Source organism: Chiloscyllium plagiosum, unplaced genomic scaffold, assembly GCF_037043375.1.
Source record: "Chiloscyllium plagiosum isolate Xiang-an unplaced genomic scaffold, Cpla_swu_hap1 HiC_scaffold_10, whole genome shotgun sequence".
Lineage (NCBI taxonomy): Eukaryota > Metazoa > Chordata > Chondrichthyes > Orectolobiformes > Hemiscylliidae > Chiloscyllium > Chiloscyllium plagiosum.
The window spans coordinates 66,330,858-66,358,432 of NW_028270148.1; the positions used below are offsets into that span (position 1 = coordinate 66,330,858).

The window sequence follows — 27,575 nt, forward strand, 5'->3', positions numbered from 1 at the left end:
TCCCAGAGTGTGTGCTCTAAATCCACATTCCATAGCCAGCTCTATAGCAGCAACAGTGGAATTGCTGCAGGTCTGTGTAGAAGGTATAGTTCTTTATTTCTAATTTTATGTTATATTTCACAATCTTAAAGTCAAAGTAATAGGAAAGGTCAGTGATGTCAGGGTGGAAGCACTTTGTTACATGAGTGGGGCATCCACAGGTAAAACAGTTGATTATCAGATTAAATACAGTGACAGTAGTCAATGACAATTTTATAGCTGTACAATCATCTGTTTTCTTGAAATCCTGCCTAGATTATCTTAATTCATGGCATGACTTTTGTTTATTAATGTATGACCAAGGATTAATTTTAGGTATTGCTATATAGTTGAGTTGTTGATCTTTCCTTGCAACAGCAGTCTTTCTAAGATAACACATATTGTTGTGCAAATGTGCTAAAATTGTCCGTTCAGGTTTGTAAATATCAAAACTGGGGGGAGTTCCACCACAAATAAAACAGAACCTGTAAACAGACAATCTTTGGGCTTCAGTGAGTTATTCTCATGGATTTTGAATCTCCTCCTTCCCAACTTATCAGCCCTGCCCCACATAAACTTAATTAATTCATTGGCTTTGAAATTTACCATGTGCAGTATTAGAGCTGAAAAATGTTGCGCTGGAAAAGCGCAGCAGGTCAGGCAGCATCCAAGGAGCAGGAGAATCGACGTTTCGGGCATAAGCTCTTCTTCCTGAAGGATTCCTGAAGAAGGGCTTATGCCCGAAATGTCGATTCTCCTGCTCCTTGGATGCTGCCTGACCTGCTGCGCTTTTCCAGCACCACATTTTTCAGCTCTGATCTCCAGCATCTGCAGTCCTCACTTTCTCCATGTGCAGTATTATTCAATTAATACAGGCAGCTTCTCTCGCTGCTTAAATAACATGAGAAGGTTTAACACACTTGTATGTAAAGCATTTGTGCACAAACATGACATTGCACAATTACACACAATGTAATGCCAAAGCCATTGTTCACTGCTATTCCCATTGCAGTCACTGTTCACAAATTGACAGCAAATAGTGTAATTGTTCTAGCTGCACAATAAGCGTGGTAGGTGTGGATGTAGCAAGTGATTTGGACTGGACTGAAATTAATTAATTTCAAAGCCAATGAATTAATTAAGTTTATGTGGGGCAGGGCTGATAAGTTGGGAAGTGAATGACTTAATATTTTACACTTTTTTTCTTACTGATTTTTTGATCCAGGTTAAAAGAAACAATCAACTGCAGTCTTTGTAGAAGGAAAAACACCCAACAGGGACTTAAGGGGCAAACAGTGGCTTGGTGGTTAGCACTGCACTCTCATGTACCAGGAACCCAGGTTCAATTCTACCCTTCGGTGACTGTCTGTGTGGACAGATTCTCCCTGCATTTGTATGGGTTTCCTCTGGGTGCTCTGCTTTCCTCCCATAGTCAAAAGATGTGCAGGGTGATGGATTTGCCAACCAAATGGCCCATAATGTGCAGGCTAGGTGGATTAGCTATGGGAAATGCAGTGTTACAAGGATAGGGTAGGGAGATGGATCTGGGTGAGATGGTCTTCAGAGAGTTGGTGTGGACTTGATGGGCCAAATGTCCTGCTTCCACACTGCAGGGATTCTACTCTATGAAAATGTTGAGAATTTTTGTAACATTAGGGTTAATAGCAGCCAGAAGAAAACTGCAAGTTGGCTACTGGCAGGTAGAGAGAATCTTCTATTTTCAAAATAACTTTATTAAACAGTCTGTTTTTGTAACAACAGTCTGTTGTTTCAAAACAATTCAAGCTTGAGAAAATCAATTCAGTGATAGATGATATTTGTACATCCAGGTTTTTGAAATGACATTGTAATATGTTGATGTGCACAAGCCTATTTTTATCTAACAGGACAAATATACTTGGGTTTTCTCCATCAAACCAACACAGTATTTCCATGTCAGAGGGGCATTATATCCTCGCAGTTTGTACCAGCCAGTGCATAAGGAATGATGCTATTAATTCTCTTGGGCAATCTTCAGGTCTGATTATTGGTGAAATAAATTTGCATGCTGAATATGAGGTAGGTGAATCACGGACTATACAAATTATATTTCCTGACAGTGGTTAGCCGATGGTACGGCACAGCTTGTTTTTTTTTCTCTTTGTTGAAAGCTGGAGTATTTCAATTCATTACATGAGATTGGTTAGAATTCCAGTCTCTTTTTACTTGATATTGAGTCTGTTATCTCTGCATGGACTAGCATTTTCCCCTGAGTACCCACCTAATCACTACTTAAAAAATCGAAATGTATAGTTAGTGTCATGATTTAGATACCAGAGAAGCTTTATTTATCAGTACCGTGAGATAATTTCAATTTGAAACTTTATCACTCTCTGCATTTAACTGATTTGAAGGCTTTTTGCATATTGTGAGTGGGACAACTCCATATAGCCATTACATTGTGCCCAGTGATTTTTAAGCAATTCAAGACAGGATTCATACTTCATGTGAAAATAGGTTACCATGGATATAACTAATGAAAGCAGGTTTAAGGAACAGATAGTGAAAGTATGAGTAAATATATTTCAGATATGCTCTATCAAAATCCTGCATTGTCAAGAAGACTTGGCCCTTTGTGTATAATGCTTAAATATGAGATGTGGAGCTGCTGTATTGCACATGAATATTAAATTTTATATTCAAGCAATAGACGTGATCTTTTTTTGTACCAAAGTATTAACGTTAAAGAACTTCATTCAAATCACTCATGCTTTCAATACCTGGAGTAAAATAGCTGTGAAAATTAATTTTAGACATTCCATATTAACAAAATAATGAGATGTTACTGTAGAGAGGCACAGCCGGCAATGGAAGGACAATCCTATCAAAGCCTGTCATTTGCTGTCAACACTGACAATTAATTCTTTTCATACATTTTCATGCACTTTTCCAAAAGCAAATTATTTGATTTAATAATCAACAAAGGAAAATATAACAAACTGGTGCATTAGTCCTTTAATCATTTGAAAGCAAAGAGGACATGTCCATTTTGGTCTACTCAAAGTTTATTGAATTATAGTTTATGTATTTTAAATAGCTCAAATATAAGTATTTCCATATTAAAAATTATATTCTAACTAGTAATACCAGGACTGTTAAATTGCGGAGTGAGTATTATCATTGGCCTTATATATTATAAAACTGATGAAGTGGTAAGACATTTTATTATTTGTGTGTGTGAATGTGAACATGTTGACAGGAATGATTTTTCAAAACCATGTAAGATAATTCATCCTGAAACATGTTTATTGAATTTCCTGGATCTGATGGCATGATATAGTTGTGATAAAACATATATTATACAAAATGAAATTAAACATTTAACCTTTTAGAATCTTATTAATGCTGACGTCAAGAAAGGTTGGTAATGGATATTTCAGAGGGAAAGAACATGTGCCCACGTGTGCTAAAGTCAGCCTGAACTGGTTAGTGAGCACATTGCTATATACATTCATCTAGTCAACTAATGCAGACTTGCTCATCACATCACTTAAAAACAATGAGACGCAGCAATATAACAGTGCTTTTCATAGTATTATGGTAACTTAAAAGCCAGTAAATGTTTAATAATGAATTGAACTGGGAGCATCACAAGAAATACTGTCGGTTTGCACTGCTACTACCAAACATGCATGAGAACTAGCATCTCATATATTTATAACGTTGGGTATGATTTTACAAAATATAATCACTGTGCTATCTTTAGATTAGAGTACATCAGGAAATGTCCTCAATGTATCATTTATTGCAGAATATTGAAAATTCTATCAGAAAGATGCCTATACAATAAAATGCAGGTACAAGAAAAACCTTAACGAAAAACCTTCTGGAGGTGTACAAAATTATTTTTATTTTATTAATTTTTATTTTTAAATATCTAAGTCAGTGCTGAATAGATAGTCCCATATTCCCGTGACTATGTGATAACAAACAATTTGTTTTGAAAATTGTAAATTATACATTAGTTGAGGTTATTGAAATTTGTTTGTCTTTCATAGTGGTTAAAATGTTGCACTAATCAGTATTAATCAAGTAATATTCTGCACACTATCTCACTGAACTTATAATACGTAGAATATCTTTTAGGTAAATAAACACACACCAGTTCGAGGAGATGTAAAGTAATCATAGTAACATAGTAAAATTTTCCAGTATTTTATATTCAAAGACTAAATATTCATCTTGTAGCAGCTCCACTGACCACACTCACTTTATTCATTATTCCATTTGTGATATTATGTAAAATGTCCACACTTATTAATCATACAATGGAGCAACAAACAAAATGGTATTTGATAGACAGCCTGAAGAAAACTTGCTATGTGTCAGAACTCAGTCACATATAACTGAAGGATCTAGCTCATGTGTGATTTGACCTTATAGGCTGCAAGCATGGATTGTGCATTGACCTATCATAACAATGCAAGAATTTCAAATGACCCATGCAACTGACAGAATGTTTCACCTTTCAAATGTAATGTAATATTTTCTGATAAGAAGCTTACATTAGGTTTCTTTAGCTGGAAAACACGTGACTAGTATTTTATAGAAATGCTAAGTTGAACAGTGAAGCATCCTTGACTGTGATGGAACAAAGCATGCTTTTAGGGTAGATTTAACGGTGGTATTTCATTGGACTCCATTTTCTTGCAATGGTTTAATGGATGCATGTTCATTAGGGTAGTATTGTGTATCACTTCTACTCTGACATCAATATGTTTAACCCATATTCAATAAAGTGACACTGTGCATTGATGTGACCTGATTTCAGTGTTCAGTGTAAGAGAGTGATTAGGCCCTGTACCAAAATCAGTGCTTATGAGTTTATTCACTGGAGCAATACTGACCACTAAATCGGATTACATTATTAATCATACTTGCGGTGTGCTGCACAGGTGATCTTCCTGGTATAAAATGACATCTTCATCACCACACCTGGAGAGAAAATACAGAAAAACAGAACATTAATACTTGGAAATGACCGTGTCATTGGAAGGAAACTCCAAATTAAGGTGTATAAGACAATTTGTGTCATTTGTGAAGTTTTAATGTTGTGTCCTCATGGATTTTTGACCATCATTTTGGTAAGGAGGTTGGTGCAGCTACAGGGAGTATTAGTCAGAAGCACGCAGAACAGGAAAAACTTGATGTCAGTAAATTGTGAATTGATGTGAGTGCTGCTACTTCTAATGTAAGTACTCCAACAAATGCCCTATCTACAAGCCTCATGTAACTTCCATTTGCAACCAATGCTACTTAAAGGAATTATCAAATGTGCTTAGATTAGTTGCTGATTGATTTTTACTGGTTGCTGTAGACTGTGTAGAAGTGTTTAGTCATTTGCATGCTGAAGTCTTTGCAACATCAAGGAGTGTATTGACTAATAATTTTTGAGCTGTTTGATAGAAAGCATCAGGGATAAAGACAGAAGGTCCGAAACCAACAGACATACCCTTACATTGACATACCCCAACATTCTGGACAGGTAAAACTTTGTATTAGAGAGAGTGAGCTGAATAAGTCATTTCGTGGAGTATGAAATCAGAAGTTCAGGGCTACAGTTGCCCACTCCAAATGTTGGCCGCGTGTTTATCTATAGGACTTCCGGGTTCCCTAAGAATAGATACCTCTCCTCCTCTGCACCTTCTTTCTGAGGTTTTCACTGTCACAATTGGAAAATCTTGGAACTCACTTCTTGCTGTATTGCACGGACATTTAGTTTTCTTGTAGCACGCACTTTATTCTGCAATGTGTATCAGTATTTGAACCAGCCAGAACATAGCTCCACTTTAATAGGTGTATTCCAGCTTTAAATAGTGCATATTCACTGGTCCCTCATGGTATTTCACATATGCAACCACATAGCAGCGTTCAGGAGCCATTTAAATTGGCTGTGTGTATACTGTTTGCAATGGATGGTGGGCTAAACCTACACTCTGATCCAGTGTTCATTTCCTCACCATACCTGATTTTGCAGCCACTGTGTGCAGGTCCTATCCTTAGATTTGTGTATGTGATCATAAATTGAATGAAATAATGCAAAATATAGGTTCTGGTTGACGTCGACCATTGCACAGAATTCAGAATTAACCTTATGCATACAGAATCATTCATAATGAGGTGAGCTAACACTGAAATATTACTATTTATGGATTGCCTACAGTCATGGACATTAACACAAAATGGAGATGTCCCAGCAGGTACAGGAGTATTGCATTCTGGTCTTGTTATGAACATTGGTCATTTTCTTAACAGCTGCCTGTCACTCGGCTCTTGGCAGAGACAGGTGCTTAATTGTGAAATTTCTCTATTTAAATGAAATATAATTCCCTATCAACAGTTACAATGTGAAACATCATATTTAATGGGAAAGGAAGGGACATTTAGTACAGGGATTAATGTGTCATCTTTAGATATATTACATGGATTGCCTACTGGCATGTGACAGATTCTGAAAATCAGTGTGGATCACATCTATATACCTAAGGAGCTTAGGAGCAAACTGCAGCTCAAATATATGTTCATGTGCAAACATTGCTTGAACTCTTCTGAGGGATTAGCTAATGTACGAAACAATTCTTTCCGGTTCTGGAACGCCATTGTGATATTGTACATCATGACATCAAAACAAAGTTGTTATGCAGTTGAGATGCTTGTCACTCACTGATTTTCCCATAAAATATTACCAAATGTTTTAATTGCTGTTGCTGACACAATGGCAAGCATTACATCCTATCTCCATTCCAACACTCCACATGTCATTCCACAGGGAACTCATCAGATATCCACCTGAAGGCCAGCACCCCTTACATCTTGAAGACCATCTTCAAGAGTCTATAGTGCTCCTTAGAGAAGCACTGGCATCTGCCCTACCCATGACTGGTCACTGGACAGACATGGCTGACAAGGGCAAATTAGCACAGAGTCTCCGACAGGAACCTGAAGGGACTGGTTATTGGGACAATGCATAGTAAGGCTATCGCATCCCAGAGGACAGACAGAGGAAACACTGCCACTGTACAATGTCAGCATGGCTGGAAATCACTACCAGGGTCAGTGCCCAGTCGAGGGTTCAGAGGACCTGGCAGCAGTACCAAACAAAAAAGTCTGTGTCCTTCCAGTGATGGGGTATACAATGAATGCCAATTATATCATGTGAGATCAGGATTGGCAAAGCTTGTACATGGCATTGACTCATTCTGAAACCAAAGACCTCCCATTGCACACTGTTCAGCTGGCTATATGCATGGGAGTATCAAGCACAGGCAGTTCCCCAGTAACGACAGTGCAAGGAACGTACAACACACAATGAGGGTCAATGCTGCATGATGGTCAGGAAGTACACAGCCTGCACGCTGGTGTTGTGACCATGTCCATGTGCAATACCTACATTCAGCCCCTGTGAACATCCAGTGACCTGTTGTTGATGCAATCCCCAAAACTCATACCTCACTCCCCAATATCATCCTTTCTTCCATAGGTTCCCAAACCCTACCAGCTTCATATCCCACAGCCGAAGAAAAGCATTTAAACTTGCCTCACCACTGGCATGGCACTTCCAGAGTCAAAGGACTGACCATGACCCACTCCATAAAGCGTAAAAGTACAGACCTCTTCTGCAAAGCTTCGCTGGCCAGATGCCTGACTGTGGCCAAGCCCAGGACCGGCAAGGGAGACTGTCCTTGACTAGCCACTCTAGGAGCCCCTCGAACTGACTGGAATTGGGAGTGGATGCTGCCATCACATGGTACAGTTCCCAGCCTGACATTGCGCAGTGACATACACAAAGATGTAGGCAGCCTCACCTGAGAACTGTTGCATAACACAGCCACCTACTTGATGGTGCAACTGTAAGAATTACCACTGCCAGGCCTAGATGCCTCTCCCTTAGAGAAAAGCTGATGCAGCTATGCATGCCTGCTTGCTGGCATGGTCCGCTAAACAAGTGTGAATGTGCAGAGCACAATGTCGGGGCATTTCCTAGATGTCAGGATGTAGTGACAGCTCCTTGAATGGCAGCTGCTAATGTCTGTGGTTCAAGGGTGTATGTGGCTGGTTCTCTTGGATGGTGCCCTGCTCTGTATTTTGCCATGAGCAACGTGGAGATCTCTTGGAGTAAGCAGTGAGCTATACCCCGCAGGTACCCACTCCGTTTTTACCCGATAGGTAGTTTGTAAAGTGCTGCCTGTGGTAGGTCATCTGTTAACAAGCCCGTTAACAAACTGGTTAATAAGCTAGTTAACAAACCTGTCAACAAGCAATGATGAGCAACAATTGGGAATCTCACATTCCCTCGAAGAATCTTACCACTTGAACAGAGCGGGGAAGCTACAGCAAGATTATCTTGAGATCATGACTACCATCTTGCCCAATTCTACCACTCATCTCGCCAAGCACACCTCTCTCAGTTGTTTATTCAAGATTCAGCCTGAAGTCCAGGTTTTGTGCCTTTATTACTGCTTCATTACATATACATTACTTACAGATCGAACACATTATACTGTCTCCATTTCATTGTGCAGGGAAAGATTGAAAATGAAGAACTTTATGCGAGAGCATCACGTGTTACTGCCTGTGTGGTCTGGAATCTCTGCAATAATGCAACAGAAAGGTCTTAGGCAGAACAACCTCATGATAAAAATCAAAATTCAAAAGTTCATTTTACCACTATTGTAACATCACCCCACCACAATAGAACAAACCTGAACAATATTTCTTTCTTTTTGTTCATGCTGAGCATTCCATTACAAGGTCAATGCGCAATTACAGTACAAAAACTGGAACGATAACACACAGGCAGCCTACATTCACTCTTTGTCCTGATCTGGCCTCAAAATCTGCTTTGGAGTAAGGAGCTGCATTTGTTCCCTGTGTTATGCTATCTTCTCAAGTATTAACCCTTCACTTACCCACTTCTGTAATCCCAATACCAAAATCAGTCATGGTTACAAACTTGACCTCAAGATGGGTGATAAACAGAGGATTGCCTCCTGTCTGGGCTTTCATCCTGAACCTCATTCCCATGCAGCATTACATCATCATGATTAGACCAGTTTGATTTTGAGATGTGTTTCTGTTCCCTGGGTTCCCTTCTGGGTAACTACGTTTTAGCTCATGGTGTGCTCCAACCATAGTGTCTATTGTGGGCATCTTACCTTCTACGTTCCCATTTGTCTTGGGCTTGGATCTTCCCCCAACCTATCCTATTTTACGTGGAACACTCCCACCACTGGCTGGATGTTCATCTTCTGCTATTGTTCCCAGTGACTCTTCCATTAAGTGATGATTCACCTTCAGTATCTCCGGGCCTGTCTGAGAACTCCTCAGGTCCCTCTCTAAGTTAACCATGAAGATATCTATCAATCTGATCTCAGGCTCTAGCCTGTCATCTATTCTCACTTTCTTTGGCCCTTGCCTTTTATTTTTATTTGCTCAATTTCTCTGGCTTTGGTTCTGTCTCTTTTTGATCATGCTGGCCTGTCCTCAACTTTATTTAACTGAAGTGTCCATTCCTGAGTTATACCAAACCATGCAAGCTTTACTGCTCCTAGTAATGCTTCTGAATTTCTCTCAGCTGAAAGGATGTCTCCTCTCATGGGAGAGTCTATGATCAAAGAGCATAGTCTCAGAATAAAGGGGTGAAAATTTAAGACTGACATGAGGAGGAATTTCTTCTCGATTCGTAGATTCATTCGGCACAGAAAAGACTTTTAGGCTTATCAAATCTGTATCAATATAGCTACCACTAAAAGTGTGCTAATCCCAATTTCCTGCACTTGTCCCATATCATTGAATGTCAAGATATTTAGAGTACTCATCTAAATATTTTTTAAAGGTTGTAAGATTTCCAGCTTCTACTACCTTCCCAGACAATACATCCCAGATTTCTACTACGCACTGAGAGAAAACATTTTTTTTCCCAAATCCCCTCTGAATCTCCTGTCCCTTTTCCCAAAACTATGTCCCCTCGTGATTGACTCCTCAACTAAGGGGAACAGCAGCTCTCTATTCACACTGTCCATATGCCTCATAATCTTATTCACTTTAACCATGTCCTCCATCAGCCTTCTCTGCACTAAAGGAAACAAGCCAAGCCTGTCTAGTCTCTACTCATAGCTCAATTTCACCATCCCAGGCAACATGTGGTGAACTTCCTCTGAGCTCTCTGGAATGCTATTACACCCTTCCTGTAGTAAGGTAACCAGTACTACACACAGTACTCCAGTTGTGACCTAACCAGTGTTCTGTATAACTTCAAGATTTTCTCCTTGCTCTTATAATCTATGCTATGACTGATGAAAGCAAGTGTCCCAAATGCCTTCTTAAATATTCTATTCACATGCTCTGCTGATTTCAGAGATTTGTAAATAATTACCCAAAGGTCCATCTACTGCCCTAAGCTACCCTGTGTCCTGTCATTCATTAAATACTCCCTCACCTTGTTTCTTCTTCCAAACTACATCACTTTATCCTTTGATCTCTCCTTGTGTCTCTTTAGTCTGTGACTTTCCTAAGTCTGTGTGACTGTGTGATCACTTATAGTTGTCAGCCAGAACTACTATTTGCACTGTGCTAGACTTTTCTTCTGTATGTATCTGGATTGGAAAGAATTTGAACTCTTTGAGGAGAATTGCCTCACAACCTTTCTTGTAGTGGTGACAGATTTAAGTACCTGCAGTCGCTGGTCAAAAGTGAGCTGTTCAAGCTTTCAGGTTCAAACTATGTCTGGTCAGCCTATTTCTTAAGGATACAGAACATCTGGCACTAATTGATGCCCACTTAAAATTGCCTATTTTATTCCCGATTTACTCCCATTCCTGATGAAGGGCTTATGCCTGAAATGACAACTCTCCTGACCTGGATTGCTTTTCCAGATCACACTTTTCAACTCTGACTCCTTCGTTGTCATTGACATGCTCCTTAGGCTTGACAAAGTCAGCTCTGTGAGTTTTCCATGTCAACCTATTCTGCAAACAGCAGTGTCCATTGCAGACTAACCACTTTCACTAATGTGCTTATCTTTCAAAGTAGCTAAATAATGCATCTACCTCTTACACATCAAATTTATGGATTAAATGGACAAATCTAAATATTTTGGCCATTAAATCAGTTCGGTGTGATTTCCTCCCTGTTCTCCCTTCTCAACTAAAATTCTCCCTTTCGCTTCCTGTCTCTCTCCCTCTATTCCCTGCTCCTGAAATTCCAGTTCTAATCCTAGCTGTTCCATTTCTAAGTTATCTGTGTCACTATCCTCTGTTTCCACCTCTCGTAGCTTCATCACCATGTTGCATTCTGAGTGATTCCTAGCTTTATCTCTGAACTCCACCTCTAACTGCCAAGCTATGCTTTTTAATTCCGCAAAGGGCAAAGCCTTTAACTTTTCCACTTTCTTTGTCCTGTATGAAAGTACTAACATCAACTGTGTACATTCAGCATATTTAATGTTACAGACTCAGTTTCTTGCTTACAAAAAAAGCCTTCAAAGAAACAATTTATTTCCTCCATTACAATTCTATTGTTTGTCTATGACAGTACATTGGCTGAGCCTGAACATTTGCCATGACCAGGTGAGGAGCAGTAATTCATCTCCCCACTTTTTAATTCCTTTTTGGTTGGTTGCAACAACATTTTTTTTTTAATATGCAGCTATGTCACTCAAGTGACAGAAGGAAAAAAAATGTTATTACCTAATTACACAAGAAAAAAATAATAATGATACAGCATCAAACACACACCGCAAACATTGGCAACAATGTTTGGTACTGACAGAGAGAGTAAAAATAATGCAGTTTAAAAGTTCTTAGGGCCCTTGAGGGATAAGACTTCTAAACAAAGACCAATTGCTTTAATTGTAGACTGGTCTTCTCAGCAGTGGTGACATTTATAGATGTTTTTGGAAGCACTGGCTTTCGGAGCGCTGCTCTTTCATCAGGTGGTTGTGGAGTATAAGATTGTAAGACAGAATTTATAGCAAAGGTTTACAGTATGATGTAACTGAAATAATATATTGAAAAATACCTTGATTGTTTGTTAAGTCTCTCATCTGCTTGAATCTATGTAAGATTCTGTTTATTCATTTTTTTAGATTAGAATCAGTTTAAACATTATGGCACAGACAGCAGCACAGAGGGGTGCTAATTCCCAATGCATTGTCTGGGCTAACACCAATTGTTAAAGTTCATTTGAGAATGTAACTTTTAAAAAAATGTTTAGTGAGTTACATATGAAAGAAGTGAAACTAACATGGTCATTCTAACAGATGAGAGACTTAACAAACAATCAAGGTATTTTTCAATGTATAATTTCAGTTACATCATACTGTAAACTTTTGCTATAAATTCTGTGTCTTACAATCTTATACTTCACAACCACCTGATGAAAGAGCAGCACTCCGAAAGCTAGTATTTCCAATTAAACCTGTGGACTATAACCTGGTGTTGTGTGATTTTTAAACTATGTACACTCCAGTCCAACACCGGCATCTCCATATCTTGCATTCTCAGTGAATGCTTGCTGCTCCAATTTACTTTATCATCAGGCATTGTTTTCAAGGATGATGAGAAATTATAGAGAGAGATGTCTTTTAATCCAGTTGTTACCAATTCATATTCTTTTCTTCCCCCTGGCTCAGCTGTTCAAAAACAACAGTGAAAATATAGTTCTGTGCATATTCCTAAGTCTGGCTCCATTGCCTTTCCAAATTGACTAACTAGCAGACAAAGTTTTGATCTCTGAATGTATGAAGTATATCTAAACAAAGGTGTGAAAAAACATAGATGTGAAATTGTTTACATTGACTCAGTTGCCTTGTTTTGATAACTTAAATAAAAAACATGTAACTTACATGCAGACTATCTTGTCATTTCATATGGTCCTGATGAATCTTGACTCTCTCTGTGGTCAGCTGACAATGACAGCAATTTTAGGTCCATGTTTCTTCTTTTTTAATATCCATTTTCATCTGTAAAACATCTCAGATATCAGAATTAAATGATGGATGATAAAATTTGATAGTCCAGAAAACCAATGTCGTAACAATTTTCAGTACCAAGTTTTAGTTACATAGTGTTTCATGGGGTTATCTTGGAATATATGATCACACAGCAGTAGTGTAATGATATTGCTGGCCACTGCTTAAAATACGTGCAATTAGTCAGGGTATTTTCTGATATGCTTCATCAATTAGCCTGCAATTAGAAATATCCATGTAGAAATACTTGTGGCTTTTTTTTGACATCCCTTCACAATTTCTCATAAAATCATTATGAAGCAAACAAAATCTATAAATTTGTGAGTCTGTTTCTTTAAAAAAATGACCTTAAAAGTTCAGAAAATTGTGATTCCAGTTTTAAGACCTGATACATAATCATTACATTCATTTGAATATAAAGTAACATGGTTTAGATTAGTAATTTCTACAGACATTTATACAACAGCAATCTTTGATTTTCAATGGAGTTGGTTGCCAATGTCCCTATCCACCAAGTAGCTCCTGTTATATTATCAATCAACTTCTTCAGATATGTTATAAGATGTCTCTAGAGCAGGTGGGGCTTGAACTCAGGCAGTCTGACCCAGAGGTAGGGAGACTATACTACACAAGAGCCACAAAGTGGTTTCAGAATACCTGAATATCAAACATCATCAGGTGATGTGTCGAGTGAACTGATCAACCCATTCAAACTGTTTCTAGACTAATGAGCCAAGACACATTTCCATATAATTCGAAGCTATTCTGACAAATCAAGAATGCCATGTTAGATTAAATTAGTTTATGGGCCATAAGTGTAAAAATGATTTTGTACACTTGCATGTAAAATAACTTGCTAGTCAAATACGTATGTAAATATTGTTATTACTGGAAGCCAAGTGTTTATCTCTTCTAATCAGTTTGCATCAGCACAAAACAATCGGCATGGGCTGTTGCTTTGTTTAGGTTAGTGGAAATTTTAATAATTAATTCTCATTGCAAACATTTATATTTATGCAGCATGTTACCATGAAAACAAAATCCGGTTAAGTTTTACAGAGGCATGATGAGGCAAAAATGAACAATGATATTTGGAGAGGAGGAGGACGGTCAAGGAACCGCAGTTCAAAGACAGTGTTAGAGGAAGGTAGGGTGCTGGAGCAATGGGAAGGTAAGGAATTTCCTGATAAGGGCTGAGACAATGGCTGTCAAAAGTGTGCACAATACACAGAAGTCAGCCAGAGGCAGAAGAATTATAGAGATAGAAAGACATACAGAAATAGGGAGAGCCGAGTATTTGATGAGATTTAAATTGAAGTTGAGAATTTTAAATGTGTGAAAAATTGCTCTCCTGATTACTATTTACTGTCATTCTTCAATCTCAATTGATGGATTGATATTTCTCCAAGTTGAATACAACCTGATTTAGACAATAATGTTAGTGATGGAACAGAACATACCCTTAATGGGGGACTTCAGTCTCCATCAACAATAGTAATACCTGGTGGCCGGACTTGGGAATGGAACCTGCTTGATCGACGCCTCACGCATCCTCAGATGAAAACCATCCCCAGTGTATTTCCCATGTATTGGAGAGATGGGATTTGTGCGCTTATAAAGCAACGGATATGGCAGCATTTCAGGTTGGCTGTATGGAAGATGATAACCAGAATGGGACAGAGATGTGCAGAGTGCTCAAACATAGAAAAAACAGCAGTAAATGGTGTCAAAGGAGGGGAAAATGGTTAAAAGATAAAATGAATGACTCTTTACTTGAATGTACGTGGTTTTTGGAATAATATTATCAAATTAATGGCTCAAATAGTAATTAATGGGCATTTTCTTATTCCTATTTCAGAGACATAGTTACAAGAATATCAAAGCTGAGAACTAAATATTTCTGGGTATGTAACTTTTCTAAAGAACAAGCAAGAAAGAAATGGTGATGGTACTTTGATAGTGTGGGGTAGAATAAGTATGATAGCAAAAAATAATATTGGATTGGAATTTGTAGTATCTAGATGGGTAGAGGTAAGAAATAACAAGGGAAAGAGACAATGTCAGTAGTCTAAAGGCCCCCCCCTCACAGTTTCTATAAATGATGTGGAGGTGCCGATGTTGGACTGGGGTAGACTAAGTTAACAATCACAAAACACCAGATTATAATCCAACAGATTTATTTGGAAGTACTAGCTTTCAGAGCGCTGCTCCTTCCAGGTAGCTGTGGAGCAGGATCATAAGACACAGTATTTATAGCAAAAGATTACAGTGTCATGCAACTGAAACAATATATTGAACAACTCTAGATTGCTGTTAAGTCTTTCATCTTTTAAAATGGGTTGCAGGTTTCAGTTCATTAATATGTAAATCCCAGAACTTCTTTTGAGACACATTCTTGAGTTAACTTAAGGTTTTAGACAGAAAGGTGACAACTCAGACAATGCATTAAAGTTGTGAGGTTAGAGTTTGTTTGTTTCCTTACACTACAACAGGGAATAAACCAGGAATTAATGAAAACATGTAAAAAGGGTAGTACTTTAATCATGAGTGACTTTACTCTTCATGTAGATCACAAAAATTTGATTGACAGATGTACAATGAGGAAACATTCACAGAATATATATGGAACATTCTCCTCAAACGATATTTTGTGGATCTAAGCAGGGGTAAGGCTATTTTACATCTGGTACTGTGTAATGAGTTAAGTTTAATAAAAAAAGATATCGGAATAAAATATCCCCATGCAAACAGTGATCATAACATAATAGAATTTAGCATTCAGTTTGAGAAAGAGAAACTTGGGCCAGGAACAGCAGTTAAACGAAATAAGGGCAATTGGAAAGGAATGCAGGCAGAGGTTGCTGGAATGGACTGGGAATAGAGCTTAGCAGTGAAGACAGTTGAGGATCAATGCAAACATTTCAGAAAATAGCTCATGACCCATAACAAAGTTATTTCACCTCAGTTGAGAATGTAGTTAGACCAATGAAGTGGCTAAAAGACGTTAGACCTTCGGGTATAGATTGCTATGACAAGCAAAACCATGACTGTGTATACCAATTTGTCAGAAGAATGATCTGAAGTTTATGAAACTGTTGAAAAGACAATCCTCAATATTTCTGAGCTTTGTCCCTGAAGCTTATCAATTAAAATTTAGAACATCAAGAAAGGAGCCTAACCAGACATTTGTAGAACTCATAAGGCAAAACACAATTTTGGAGGATTAGTGGTTTCAATAAGATAATATAAGAGAAAATGTATTGTGAAAGGATTCTGAAATAGAATTCTGACAAACCTATAAAAATAATTTATTTGTGTGTCCAGCAGAGGTTCTGGCAGATAACTGTGATATCCCTTAAAGACTGTCACAAGTGATAAAATCATTACATTACAAAAGGAAGTTGAATGAGACACTAGCTTTAGAGATCAGACAGATGGATATGAAGTAGTAAAGGAGAAATGGCTAGAACAAAAGAAAATGCTGCCACTTTAATAGGACTGGACATACCAAAACCCATTAGACTTTTAATGGGAGACAAATTAAAGTTCTGGTACTAGCAATGAAATATCAGCTTTTGTAACACTAGGCTGACTTTATCAATGCAAAGATATGCATTTGTTTGGAATGGAAAAAAACAGCGTTCCAATGAGTGACTCAAACAATCCTTGAAGGGTTATGTTGCTGCCTGGTTTACTTCAATGACATGATTGTTTCCAAAAAGGTTAGAAAGCACATTTGTGCCACTTGACTGGATTAGTTGATCAACTTCAAAAAATAAACAATTTGATTGTAAATCTGGCCAAAAGTGAATTTGCCAATGCTGAAGTGAATTATTTGGGCCACACAATGGATAATTGCCACATAATACATAATAAAGTGAAAGGAAGGGCTCTTTTGGATTTTCCCATCCAGAGCACAAAATGCAAAACTTTGCAACATTGTTTACATGAGTAGGTTTATCAGAATTTATTCTGAACTTCTGTACTGTGTTGGCTCCTTTAACAAATTTGCTCAAGAACGGCAGGATATTTGAATAGATGCAAGAATGTATTTAACAACTTGAATGTGCACTTTCAATTTTAGAAGTGCCACGTCATGAGAAGCCATTTAAACTAGCTGTTGCTACCAGTGACATCAATGTAGCTCTGTTTTACCACAAAATTAAGAGATGGAGATTAAATAGTTTGTAAGTTATTTTTCGAAGGAACTGACTAGATATGATTACAAATAAGGTCATTGATGTGAAGAAGGAGGTATTTGGTCTTGTGTTGATTTTCCATCATTTTGAAATATACATCTCCCACCTTGTGAAAGAAATTGTTATTATTCAGGTCACAATAATTTAATAGTTTTGGAATAATTTCCAGGCAAAAAACTTACAATTTTTTTTCAGTGGAATTTGAACATCTGATTACAATTGAAAACTATTCATATGCCTGGAAAACAAAATATTATAGTGAATAGTTTATCAAGAGCACATCTGAAAGACACTAGGTTATATGATGCATATTGACTCATGCAAAGTCTGGTTGCCATATACGTCATTATATGTTTAATATTTATTTTAATACTGTTAATATGACTTAGCAATAGCACTGTAAAGGACTTTTATAGGGAAATGGAAATGCCTCCTAAAGATACAATTTCATTCATCTTTGGGAGAAGGTGTAACAAAAGATATTGCTGTTTAATGGATTCATTATGGTGACCTACGTCAAGATACAGTGAAAAGTGCTGTTTTGCTTGCAATACGGGCAGATCATACCATACAAAATGCATCAAGAAATCAGAACAGGGTGTAAAGTACAGTGTTACAACCATACAGAAGGTGCAGAGAGAGAGAGAGAGATATCAAAATTAACATTTGAGAGGACCGTTCAAAAGTCTAATAGCAGTAGGGAAGAAGCTGTTCTTGAATCTATTTGGACATGCATTCATAAATTTATATCTTCTGTCTGATGTAAGAGGGTGGAAGAATATGACCAGGATGGGAGGTATCTTTGATCATGTTGATTGCTTTCCCGAGGCAGTGGAAAGTACAGCTGGAGTCAATGGATGGAAGACTGGATTGTGTGATGGACTAGGCTGTGTTCTCGACTCTCTGTCGTTTCTTGATGCCTTGGGAAGAGTAGTTACCATACCATGCTGTGAGGCATCCAGATAGGATGCTTTCCATAAAAATTGGGAAGAGTCATTGTGGACATGTTGAATTCCATTAGCCTCTTGAGCGAGTAGAAATGTTGTTGTGGTTTGTTGATTGTCATGTTAACGTGGGAGGTCCAGGATTATCATCACTTCCTGGAACTTGATGGTCTTCACCATTTCCACTTCAACACTATTGATTGGGAGGGGGGGGGTGTGGAGGTGTGTCATGGAGAGGTACAGCATGGAAACAGACCCTTTGGTCCGACTTATCCATGCCGACCAGATATCCCAACCCAATCTAGACCCACATGCCAGCACCCAGCCCATATCCCTCCAAGCCCTTCCTATTCATATACCCATCTAAATGCCTCTTAAATGTTGCAATTGTACCAGCCTCCACCACTTCCTCTGGTAGCTCATTCCATACACATACTACCCTCTGTGTGAAAAAGTTGCCCCTTAGGTCTCTTTTATATCTTTCCCCTCTCACCCTAAAGCTATGCCCTCTAGTTCTGGACTCCCTGACCCCAGGGAAAAGACTTTGCCTACTTACCCTATCCATGCCCCTCATAATTTTGTAAACCTCTATAAGGTCACCCCTCAGCTTCCGACGCTCCAGGGAAAACAAACTCAGCCTGTTCAGCCTCTCCCTAAATCTCAAATTCTCCATCCTTGTAAATCTTTTCTGGATCCCTTTAAGTTTCACAACATCTTTCCTATAGGAAGGAGACCAGAATTGCACACAATATTCCAACAGTGGCCTAACCAATGTCCTGTACAGCACAACAAGACCTCCCAACTCCTGTACTCAATACTCTGACCAATAAAGGAAAGCATACCAACCACCTTCTTCGCTATCGTATCTACCTGCGACTCCACTTTCAAGAAGCTATGAACCTGCACTCCAAGGTCTCTTTGTTCAGCAACACTCCCTAGGACCTTACCATTAAGTGTGTAAGTCCTGCTAAGATTTGCTTTCCCAAAATGCAGCACCTTGCATTTATCTGAATTAAACTCCACCTGCCACTTCTCAGTCCATTGGCCCATCTGGTCAAAGTCCCATTGTAATCCCAGGTAACCTTCTTCTCTGTCCACCACACTTCCAATTTTGGTGTCATCTGCAAACTTACTAACTGTACCTCTTCTGCTCGCATCCAAATCATTTATATAAATGACAAAAAGTAGAGAACCCAGCACCGATCCTTGTGGCTCTCCACTGGTCATAGGCCTCCAGTCTGAAAAACAACCCTCCACCACCACGTGTGATCTCAACTCCACTTCCTGAAGTCAATGACCAGCTTCTTTGTTCGCTAACATTAATGGAGAGATTGTTACCTTTACACCATGCTGTTAAGCATATGGTTTATATATATTTTAGCATCTTTTTTTTAAAGTTTGAATTTTAGAAGAATTGCATATGGGTGTAGTCCTTCTTTGATGAAGGGGTTTAAACATTAACCAGATCTTTCTGGAACCATGATTTGAAACTTACATAGTCCTCCTGGAGTTTTCATAGACTTTTATTTATACTAGGAGTGCTTCCAACTGGAGAGAAAACGCATCAAGCTAATTGCTTAGCAGAATTGGGGATGAGCTTTTCATTTGAATTTAGTTCAAAAGCTTTTGGATAGTTCAAAGGAGACTTGACTGAAGTCAGAAGCAAATATAGGAAAAGGAGAATGTTTCAACCAGCAAAGAAAACACATTACTTTCTTGAAAAGTGTAATTTGGGAAACCTACAGACCATGAGGGTTTGGTTGGAACTCGACAGTGTATGAAAAGATTGAGAAGGTCTAAGCTGCCACTTTTGTGAGTAGCTAAGGGAATAGGTCTTACAGCTGACAGGATTGGAAATGAGAAGAGGCAGTTAAGTCAGACCTACACATTCGATAGAGAAGGAATTTGTTTGGAATTTTGAAGGGATGGTATTGGGGAATAAAACGAGGTAAAAACAATAACTGCAGATGCTGGAAGCCAGACTCTGGATCAGTGGTGCTGGAAGAGCACAGCAATTCAGGCAGCATCCGAGGAGCTTCGAAATCGATGTTTCGTGCAAAAACCCTTCATCAGGAATAAAGCTTTATTCCTGATGAAGGGCTTTTGCCCAAAACGTCGATTTCGAAGCTCCTCGGATGCTGCCTGAACTGCTGTGCTCTTCCAGCACCACTGATCCAGGTATTGGGGAATAGATGAGTTTTTGTTCTGAAATCTTTCAAACTGTATTGTACATAAATAGGTTGGTTTATTTTGTTTTGTTTCTATTTCTTTTATGTAATGAACTTGTGTCTTAACGTTAAAATGATATTTGCAGCCTCATGCTTATGTTCCAGTAAAAGACCACCACATTAAGTTACAAGGACCAAAATATGCTCTATCAGGCTGGGATCTGACTTGTCCAGTAGCGATGTTAGTTGGAATCATAGCAATACTCTCTACAGAATACACAGAGCCAAGTCATCAAGGCCTCTTCTGCAGCCTCTCCCAAACTCTCAAGAAATTTGAAGAAGAAATTGACATTGGAATTCAGACAGTAATTTGTAAGGACAATAGTCAAGGGATTAAATTTTTATTCTGAGTCAGTAACACAGAGTAAATGTGGGTGAAAGTGCCCTGAATGGTCAGATTTGTATTCTGGGGAGTGGTTGCTAAATGGAGTCAATCCCTGCCAGAAAGAATTTTGTTTATTAAAAAGGCATTTTAAAAAAAGCATCCCTTGTGGGCGGCACGGTGGCACAGTGGTTAGCACTGCTGCCTCACAGCGCCGGAGACCCGGGTTCAATTCCCGCCTCAGGCGACTGACTGTGTGGAGTTTGCACGTTCGCCCTGTGTCTGCGTGGGTTTCCTCCGGGTGCTCCGGTTTCCTCCCACAGTCCAAAGATGTGCAGGTCAGGTGAATTGGCCATGCTAAATTGCCCGTAGTGTTAGGTTAGGGGTATGGGTGGGTGGCGGGTCGGTGTGGACTTGTTGGGCCGAAGGGCCTGTTTCCACACTGTAATCTAATCATGTAATCTAATCTAATCTAATCTTGTACCCCCACAAACATCACCTCCATTCACTTTTCATGACCCCTCCATACTCTTCATATCAATGCAGTGCCAACTAATGCAGACAGATGAAGCCTCATATATCCCAAGGCCCTTGCAGCCCCTATGCTTATTAAGTGCCAAAACCTTTGCCAACTCATGCCCCCACTGACCATACTTTGAATTTATACTGTCCATATGCCATGATCACAGGTCATACACCCAAAACACTACGGATATTTTTAACTTTAAATTGCAAAATGTGTTTATTAAAAGAGGACTGGTACAGTCAAAAATGTTATTTAACAGGTTGCCTGGGGAGAGAGAGGCATACACATAGAATGTCACGCCGGGTCAATGGGAACTTTAGACAATAGCCCTTCAAAGAAGGAAGCGTTAAATCAATCAGTTTGGATTGTGATCTCTTGTAACAACAAAGCATAAGTTAATTTGAGGCTGGAAGAAGGGTATCCATAAGGGAAGTGATCTGTGGTTAAATTAACCTTGTTGTGGTCAACTGACAGGGGTGGGAGAAAAAAGAACCTGCACCAGTAAAATCCTACCTCATCAGAGAGTTTAACATTTTGGAATATCCAATCTGGAACTATAACAAATTGGGAACCTCACCCAGGAAATCAGAAACAAAAACAGGAAATGCTGGGAAAACTCAGCAGGTCTGGCAGCATCTATGGAGAGAAAACAGAATTAGTGTTTCAGGTCCAATCGCCCTTCCACAGTCTTAGTAATCAAGTTGCAACGTACAAGAGAGACTGACTGAGGGACTGTGTTCCATTCCTATTGTATTTCCTAAACCTTTTCAGCTTTTTGGTTCTTACACTGCTCAAAAGAAGAAGCTGGTTAGTTGAGTATCTGGGAAGTTATTAAGATTTTTCTTTTCTTAATGTTCAAATTAGTGAGGCAACATGGTGGCTCAATGATTAGCACTGCTGCCCCATAGCACTAGGGATCCAGGTTCATTTCCAAGCTTGGGCGACTGTCTGTGTGGAGTTTGCATATACTCCCTGTGGGTTTCCTCCGGGCCATCTGGCTTCTTCTCACAGGCCAAAGGTGTACAGGTTTAGTGGATTGGACTGCTGAGTTGCCCATTGTGTCCAGGGATATGTAGGCTATTAGGATTGGCCATGGGGAATGCAGGGATAGGGTAAGGATCATGTGCATGGATGGGATACTCTTCAGTGGTTTAGTGTAGATTTGATTGGCTGAATAAATTGTTTCAACTCTGTAGGGGTTTTATAATAATACAGCAGCTTAGTAAGTTTAATAATTATGGTAAGGCAAATATGACATTTTTAAAAAGATAGAAAATTTGACTACAATAATGAAGTAGTTTATGAGAACACATTAAGGCTGGCAGGACAGATGATATTTCAAAGTTTCAGTATGTGGGAGTTCCTAACTATTAGTTTTATGCAAACATGTTCGTTGTAAATGTTGGAGTTCAAATAGTTATGTCTCAGAGTCCACGAGCTGCAGGCCGAACCACAGACAGTATGATGCATCAGGGAGGGCAAAGTTATCCTGATTCTTTGTACCAATTGGCAATCATACCTCTTGGAACTGGATTGCTCAAGTTTGGTCAGTGTTCAGGGACATGAGAATATGACTGTATATGAGACAACTGAGAAAATCCAGAGAACATGGTAGTCTTTACAATTATCCAACATGTTTGAAGTTATTTTGCCTTGTCTGGATGAGAGTGAGAGCTGCAGTGGGGTTGAGCAAACTGACATGACACCATGGTACAGGAAGCCATTCAAGACTAAGTACTAAGAGGGAATGCAGTGCTAGTAGCGGACAGTATAGGATGGATTGACACTTTTCTCTGCAGCAAAGAGCATGAGTCCACATAGTTTGTTGTTCGCCCAGTTTGAGGGGTCAAGGCCTTTGCCCAAAATGTCGATTTTCCTGCTCCTTGGATGCTGCCTGACCTGCTGTGCTTTTCCAGCACCATTCTAAGGTAGACTCTGATCTCCAGCATCTCAAGTCCTCACTTTTGCCTGGTCAGGACATCTGCTCAAGGCTAGAGAAGAACTTGCAGTGTGGGTGGGAGATTCCAGTGATTGTTGGCTGTGTGGATACTAACAACAAAGACATGACAAGGAAGGAGGTTCTACTTATTAGGTTGAGGATCAAGATACCAAATTAAGAAACAAAACCTCAATGATCATAGTCTCTACAGCTTTATGCATGCCATGTGCAAATTGCTGTTGGATAAAATGAATTAGCGAGCTGAAGGCATGGCTTAAAAATAACATGGCTGAGTCCTGATAGACTTTACCATAGGGTCTTTTAAAAATTGGCTAGTGAGTTAGTTAAAGCATTCACTTTAATTATCCAAAACTCCCTTGAATTGGAGGTAGTCTCAATGGATTGGAATGCGACAAGTATAACTCCTTTCTCCAAGAACAGAGAGAGGGAAAAAAGCAGAGAACTACAGCTTAACATCTGTTATAGGAGGAAAATGTTAAAAACTATTATTGCAGATAACTGAAACAGAGCACTTGGATAAGTACAAGATAATCGTGTAATGTGTTTTTGAAAAGGCAATCATGTTTTAGAGTTCTTATCTCTTAGAGTTCTTTAAAGAGGTAATTCCTGCTATAGTTAAAGGGGAACTAGTGAATGTGCTGGACTTAGATTTCTAGAAGGCATTTGAAAAGGTGCCACATCATAGGTTATTATGGAAAATAAAACTCATAGTGCAGCAAATAGCAGAATGTTGCCAGGAATGGAGGGTTTGAGATATAAAAATAGTCTGGGTAGGCGGGGACCTTTTTCCACAGGAGCATAGGAGGTTGAGGGGTGACCTTAGAGAAGTTTATAGAATTATGAGGGGTACAAATAACATGAATAGCAAAGGTGTTTTCCCGAGGGTGGGGGAGTTCAAAACTAGGGAGCATGTTTTTAAGATAAGAGGAGAAAGGTTTAAAAAGCATCTGAAGGTCAACTTTTTTACACAGAGAGTGGCTCATGTGTAGAATGACCTGCCAGATGAGTGATGGATGCAGGTACAATCATAACGTTTAAAAGATATGATAAGTACATGAATAGGAAAGCTTTGGTGGGATATGGGCCTAACACAGACAAGTGGGACTAGTTTAGTTTGGGAACATGTTCAACAGGGACTAGTTGGACTGAACAGTCTGTTTCTATGATGGACGACTCTATGATTCTATATTAAATACAGAGGGACCTTGACAAAGTAGATGTGAAGAAGATGTTCCCTTTTGAGGGAGAATCTACGATTAGGGATCACTGTTTAAAAATCAAGTGTTTCTCATTTAAAATTGAGATAAGGCAGTTTTTTTCTCTCTCTCTCAGATGGCCATGAGTCTTTGGAAGTATCTTCTTGAGAAGATGGTGGAAGCAGAGTCCTTGAATAGCTTTAAGACAGAAAGGATAGATTTTCAAGTATTAGTTCTTTGTATAAACAAACATTTCCTTCAATTACTTAGTCATTACAAAAACCAATACTAATTTACAGTATTCAGTCCTTTAACAAAAATTGCATTCATAGCCCCACATCAGAAGCAGATCATTTCTTTATAACTTTTGTGAGTTGTTAACTAATTCATAAACTTAAAAACCAACCTGCTGTGATAATGATACGGTGTGGTAGCAGCCAACTAGCACATAGGTCAACAAACATCTATTGAAAATGCAAGAGCTTTCTTTTTTCAACTATAGACAGGCTAATTAATTTCAAAACTTAACCATTCCTTCTGGGCTATCGGATTTCATTCCAATAATTACAGTGAATTGAGACCTTTCCCTCATATGTCCAAGTCCACCATTTCATTTTCAGGAATATAAGTTGCCTTCACTGCTTCTGTTTGAAGGCTGTTGGAATGTTGCACTATGCTTCTGCCTTGAGAACTGTAGATGTATGAACACATTCAGCTTTTTGTCTTTCCCCAACATCAGTGAAAATGGTGGATCCTGAGTTCAGACATCATTTAGACCAAGGTGCAGAATGCTTCAATTTTACAAAAATTAGCGTGAAAGTTAGATTATTCAAGGAGAGCATAATGATAGCGATTTTGGAAAGATGTTAACTGAGGCAAGAAAAGCACAAGGCATGAATTGAAGTTTACTCTTTAATTGATGTCATGTGTTTAAAGATGCAGAAATTATCTCTGTTGCTATTAGCAAACACTTAATGCATTCATATAACAATCCTATGTGTGTCAGATTATTGCAGATTTAAATCATTTAAGTTAAATGGACTAATATTTCTGCTGAATTAATAAACAGTGGAACATCATGCAAACTTGTTCTGTTTCTTGAATTGTTTCTTCTAACAAGGTATTGGTGACTGACTAAAAATCAAGTTGCCAATGTGCCTCAAGACCTTGAGAATGTTCCAACATACTCATATGTTGCAGATATAAGTGGGAAGTTTAGATAACTACTTGTCGATTTCACCTTGCCTGGGATGCAACACGATACCCTATGATAGTGGTAAGAGGTTATGATAATCGTGCAGATTTGATCTGAAATATATTCATCCTGTTTTTAAATACAGATTTATTTAGAGCTCTTCAGAGCGTTCGGAAGGAAGAGCCAGGGGTTATGGTCTGTAGTGAGGCCAGTGACAGAGGAAGAAAGAGATGGGGTCCAGCAAGCTGACTTTAGAGACTGAAGTTGGAAATTGTTGAGCAAGATTTCAAGGTTAGTAATCTCCAGATTACTCCCGGTGACTCACAGTCATGAGTACAATAGAACATAAGAACATAAGGGCTGGGAGCAGGAGTAGGCCCTCCGGCCCTTCGAGCCTGCTCCACCACTCAATAAAATTATGGCTGATCTTTTTGTGGACTCAGCTCCACTTACTCGCATTTTCACCAAATCTCTTAATTCCTTTATTTTTCAAAAAAGTATCTACCTTAGCTTTAAAAGCGATTCCTGAAATAGCGTCAATTACTTCTCTGGGCAGGGAATTCCACAGATTAACAACCCTCTGGGTGAAGAAGTTCCTTCTCAGTTCAGTTCTAAACCTGCTTCCTCTAATCTTGAGGCCATGCCCTCTTGTCCTTGTCTCACCGACCAGTGGAAACATCCTACCTATTTCAATTTTATCGATTCCCTTCATAATTTTATATGTTTCAATAAGATCCCCCCTCATTCTTCTGAATTCCAATGAATATAATCCCAGTCTACTCAGTCTTTCCTCATAAGCCAACTCTGGAATCAATCTAGTGAACCTCCTCTACACCTCCTCCAGTGCCAATGCATCTTTTCTCAAGTAAGGAAACCAAAACTGCATGCAGTATTCCAGGTGTGGCCTCACTAGCATCTTGTACAACTGTAACATTACCTCTCTGCTTTTAAACTCAACCCTTTAGCAACGAAGGACAAAATTCCATTTGCCTTCCAAGTTACTTGTTGTACCTGCAGACCAACCTTCTGTGATTCATGCACAAGGACACCCAGGTCCCTCTGCAAATCAGCATGCTGCAACATTTTCCCATTCAAGAAATAATCTCCTTTGCTGTTACTCCTACCAAAATGCATGACTTCACATTTACTAACACTGTATTCATTAACCAGACCTTTACCCACTCACTCAATGTTCCGCTGCAAAGTTTCACAGTCCTCTGCAGACTTTGCTCTGCCACTCATCTTAGTGTCATCAGAAAATTTTGACACTGTACACGTGGCCCCAACTCCAAATCATCTAAATAAATTGTGAATTATTACAGTCCTAACACTGATCCCTGAGGCACACCATTAGTCACTGATTGCCAGCCAGAGTAGCACTCATTTGTCCCCGGTCTCCTCTTCCTGTCAGTCAACCAATCCTCTATCCATGCTAATGCTCTACCCCTAACACCATGCAGCCTTATCTTATGCAGCAACCTCATGTGCGGCACATTGTCAAAGGCCTTTTGGAAATCTAGGTACACTACATCCACTGGGTCCCCGTTGTCCACCTTGTTTGAAATGTCTTCATAGAATTCCAAAAGATTTGTGAAGCATGACCTGCCCTTCATGAACCCATGCTGTGTTTGTACAATGGGACAATTTCTTTCAGATTGCCCTATTTCTTCCTTGATAATAAACTCAAGCATTTTCCCCACTACAGAGATTAAGTGCACTGGTCTATAATTCCCCATCTTTTGTCTACTTCCCTTTTTAAACAGTGGTGCCACATTTACTGTTTTCCAATCTGCTGGGACTGCCCCAGAGTCCAGCAAATTTTGAAAAATTATCACCCACCTGCTATTTCTCCAGCTATCTCTTTTAGTCCCCAGGGATTCATTCCAATTTGAGCCAAGAGTCTTATCTATCCTTAGCTCCATTATCTTACCCAACACTAACTCTTCTATAATAATAATTGTTTCCAGTTCCTCATCTA

The 27,575-nt window shown here is 39.0% G+C and overlaps 1 long non-coding RNA gene across 1 annotated transcript in view; it reads left to right on the plus strand.

Annotated features, from left to right (window-relative positions):
• Positions 1 to 1,971: 1,971 nt before the first annotated feature.
• Positions 1,972 to 27,575, plus strand: part of LOC122553232 (uncharacterized) — a 59,422-nt gene continuing 33,818 nt past the window's right edge. The window contains exon 1 of the long non-coding RNA XR_006312656.2: positions 1,972 to 2,076. This is a non-coding gene — a long non-coding RNA (uncharacterized LOC122553232). The remainder of the gene's footprint in view (positions 2,077 to 27,575) is intronic.